The 4401-nt window shown below is 43.8% G+C and overlaps 1 pseudogene; it reads left to right on the top strand.

Moving 5' to 3' along the window:
• LOC103398834 (cAMP-specific 3',5'-cyclic phosphodiesterase 4C-like) overlaps nucleotides 1–4039 on the top strand; it is a 35291-nt pseudogene extending 31252 nt beyond the window's left edge.
• Nucleotides 4040–4401: the final 362 nt, after the last annotated feature.

The following is a 4401-nucleotide window of genomic DNA, read 5'->3' as shown; positions in this document are numbered from 1 at the left end:
AAAAAAAAAAAAAAAAATTTCCATATTATCCAGACGCTTAATCAGACGCTTATCTTAAAATCATCGAATCTGTTTCCTTGACGCAGGACCTGGAGAACATCAACAAATGGGGTCTGAACATCTTCAACGTGGCGGACCACTCTCACAACCGACCGCTCACGTGCACCATGTACACGATATTTCAGGTCGGTGCCGGCGCTTGCGCTTTTCAAAGTGAAATAACATACAAGTACGAAGCGTATGAGATGTTTATTCGCCTGTGCGTCACACGCAGGAGCGAGACCTTATAAGGACGTTCAAGATTCCCACCGACACCTTCGTGACCTTCATGCTGACCCTGGAGTCCCACTACCACTCTGACGTGGCCTACCACAACAGCCTGCACGCTGCGGACGTGGCCCAGTCTACACACATTCTCCTGTCCACGCCTGCGCTCGACGTAAGCGTCTCTAAAAAGTGTTGTCTCAAACGCCGGTTTCCCGGGGCCTGTTTTGTGACCTTTGCTCGCATCCAGAGGAGCAGAAAGAAATGTCTCTTTACATTTTTTAGCCTTGTTATCACTGATGATAATTTTTTTTTTTCCCAATAAAGGCAGTCTTCACTGACCTAGAGATTCTGGCGGCCATATTTGCCGCGGCCATTCATGACGTCGACCACCCAGGTGTTTCCAACCAGTTCCTCATCAACACCAGTGAGTTGACCTCAGGATCATTTTTCCACGTTGGGTCGACTGTTTTGTTTAGTCTGCGCGGGTGGAAACGAACGCTTTGTTTTGTCTCACTGTCGTATATTTTTTTTTTTTTTAGACTCCGAGCTAGCGCTCATGTACAACGATGAGTCAGTGCTGGAGAACCACCACTTGGCTGTGGGTTTCAAGCTGCTTCAAGTAGAAAACTGTGACATCTTCCAAAACCTGACCAAGAAGCAGAGGCAGACGCTGCGGAGAATGGTCATCGACATGGTGAGCAAGAGACATTTGTATTATTTAAAAAAAAAAAAATGATGGGAGTTCATTTTCTCATCTATTTCTCACACCATTATTTATTTATTTCTTTTTTTTTGTCTCGAAGGTTTTGGCCACGGACATGTCCAAACACATGGGTCTCCTGGCCGACCTGAAGACAATGGTGGAGACGAAGAAGGTGACCAGCTCCGGGGTTCTGCTGCTGGACAACTACACGGACCGGATGCAGGTAACGGAGTGGCGCTCGGTCCGAACGCGAACGCGGACACGCGTTTGAGTGAAAAATCGAAGTCTTTGAGTTAACGCCAGCTGACGTCTCCTCCGCAGGTTTTGCGAACCATGGTGCACTGCGCTGATCTGAGCAACCCCACCAAACCTCTGGATCTGTACCGGCAGTGGACGGACAGGATAATGGACGAGTTCTTCCACCAGGGGGACAGAGAGAGGGAGCGAGGCATGGAGATCAGTCCGATGTGTGACAAACACACAGCCTCAGTAGAGAGAACGCAGGTACGGGACTCAAACCACCAGCACAAACCTCCAAGAATATCCTCCCACCGTTTTTTTTTTACCGTCTCCCCTCACCTCGTCTGTTCGTGTTTGCAGGTTGGCTTTATCGATTATATCGTCCACCCTTTGTGGGAGACGTGGGCCGACCTGGTCCACCCCGACGCCCAGGACATCCTGGATACACTTGAGGAAAACCGGAACTGGTACCAAAGCATGATCCCCCCGAGCCCGTCCCCTCCCTTCTACGCCAGCGACGGCGAGGGAAGTCCACCGGGGGAGGAGGACGAGGAGGATGAGGACGAAGACGAGGACGAGGACGAGGACGGACGTGCCGTCAGCAAATTCCAGTTTGAAATGATGCTGGACGATAAGGACAATCAGGGCAGCGACACCGACTCGCTCCAAAACTATCACGAGGAACCCGGCAGGGAGGAAATGACGATGTGCGACGTCTCCCTGCCCGAGACATAGCCTGACCTGAGCGGAGAGCGGCGCGGCGTCCGCCCCGCTTTTGTGCCAAGTTCCCTTTTATTATTGCAGTGGAGAAATCCTGCAACGTTGCTCCTCGGAGCGCCGTGGTTGAGAGGATCCGGCTCCGCCTGGGGGGGTGGTCACCCTTGCGAGAACAAAGCTCGGAAACCCTCTGTGATTTGAGCCCCGGAGCTGAAGTAGAAGAGAAATCTTCGGAGACGAGATCGATCGTTGGGGGCAAAAAAAATAAATAAGCGAACGTTAGGAAAATGAATCTGTACTGGGACGGTGACATATTTGAGCACTAGGGGGCGTTTCTTATGTTTGTGTTTTTGTAGAGTATCGGGAGCCCAGACTACTGGTTGGAACATGTTTCTTAGGTTGTTTTTTTTTTTTGACACGCTCGTACGAGCCGTGTTTTTTTTTCTTCTTCTTCTTCTTCTTTCTCGCAGTCCTTTCTTATTGGACACGTTCGTACAGCTGTGAAATGTGTCGATTTTTCTTCTTCTGGCCAGTGCTTTGTTAGCTGACACAGTCTTCCAAGTGTTTTGGCAATACGATGTGTTTAAAGTCCTCCGGAGAGATTTGATAATCGGTTAACGCCACCGTGCAGTTTTAGGCGCGTGGCAGAAAGAAATGGAAGCAAAACTCCAAAGATCCTGTGAAGAACGCACTTTGAGCATCAGTGTTATGCTGTAGATCTTTCTTTTTTTTTTCTTTTTTTTTTTAATTTCGATACAAACTGTACTTCCAAACCCATCTGTCAAGATTTTTCTGTAGCTAATTCAATGTGACCAAAATAATTACAAACACGCATAAACATAGAAAGCTAATTTTACATATATATATAAATACATCCATTGCATTTCACGCCATCTGGCTGCAACATGTGATTACTTACGTCGGGGTAAAAAATACACAATCGCAATCTAAAATTGCCAGGTTTAGTCAAACCAAAAGCGTCATCAAAACCGAACAGGTCGATCGTAGCATTACGACGAAGTATTGGTTTGTTAGTCTTGGTATTGTTTTTAAAAAAACAAATTACGCGAAATTTTACGAGAAAAAAAGTCGTAATGTTAGTATAAACACATTTTGATTTTTTGCGCTTGTGCTAATGTCCCGATGCTAATTCCGATGTGCGACAAATGAGCCGGTCATTCTGACACATCTTGGGCTAATGCTACGTTTTTTTGTTTTTGTTTTTTCCCTCTCATCACCTCCAAAAACAAATCATCCGAATTTACAACTATAATCTTAACGACTTACGACTTTTTTTTTCTGTAAATTTACGACTTTTTTTTCTTGACAATTTTTCTTGTAATTTTTTTTAATTTTTTTTTTTTTTTTTTTTTCTCAACCTGGCCCTATTGTACACCTCTGTGCGCACATTTAAAGACTTGCCTGTCAGTACATGTAACTGTATCGTGTACAGTTAGTTCGTATACAAGCACTTTGAAGACGGCAACAGGTCTGCAGCTGGTTGTTGATCTGTCCAACACTACCTTAAAGGTACCGCATTATGAGGGCACAGCCTTCAGGTGTGTGAGAGTGAGAGTGTGTGATTGAGTGAGTGGTTACACATTTTGCTGATCGTAACAATGTATTTATTATTTGAACGTATGTACATAGTAATAATATTAATATTTACTTGCGATAATATCCAATGTAAATTGGTTCTTTTTTTTTGTATTTACAGATGACAGTTGACTGAATTGTCTGGTGTTTTTTTTTTGTTTTTTTTTTAACTTTATGATCATAACGTGAAGTTATGCATTTTATTTAATTTAATTTAATTTTTTTTTTTTTTAAACTATGAAATCTTTTGGTGTAAGATTTAAGCCAAAAGTGTTTGTACATTCCTGGAGGGTTCAACCGTTGGTGGTCTGAGTTGGTGGTTTTTTTTTCAAAAAAGCTGGATTTTATGTACGGTGACGGGTCATTGTACAGCTTCGAGAACATTTGCGGAACTTTGTTGCAGATGTATTTTTTTTTTTTTCAGTGTCTCTCTGACGGCGTGTACGGTTAAACGGTGTCATGTTGTGCTCAACAAATGTTTCCTATGAGATAATTAAATTGGGCCTCATTACAGAACCATGTCATCGAGTGTGACTATTTTCAAATGATCATATATTTAATGTTTTCAATCAAAAAAAGTGAGGACACCGCTGGACTGTATTTGTTGAAATTCATTTTTACTAGTCATATTCAGAACATGAAGTGTCAAAACTCATCAAGTGGATCAGTGGGCCGGTATTGGTCTGCGGGCCATATGTTTGACACCCCTGCTCTGATCTAACCTACAATATATAGAGTTTCCCCAGATTTTCCAAAATGCTATACTATTAGCCAGTTGTACTCACACCCGCTAGCTGCTTAATTAACCCATGCCTCGTCCACGTGTCTTTCAAACAACAAATACACAGGAACAACTTGAGTTATTCTATAGTAGGACC

This window comes from Cynoglossus semilaevis, unplaced genomic scaffold, assembly GCF_000523025.1.
Source record: "Cynoglossus semilaevis isolate Cse_v1.0 unplaced genomic scaffold, Cse_v1.0 scaffold436, whole genome shotgun sequence".
NCBI classification, from domain to species: Eukaryota; Metazoa; Chordata; class Actinopteri; order Pleuronectiformes; family Cynoglossidae; genus Cynoglossus; species Cynoglossus semilaevis.
The sequence above is the reverse complement of the archived record's forward strand: the minus strand, read 5'-3'. Positions and strand labels throughout refer to the sequence as shown.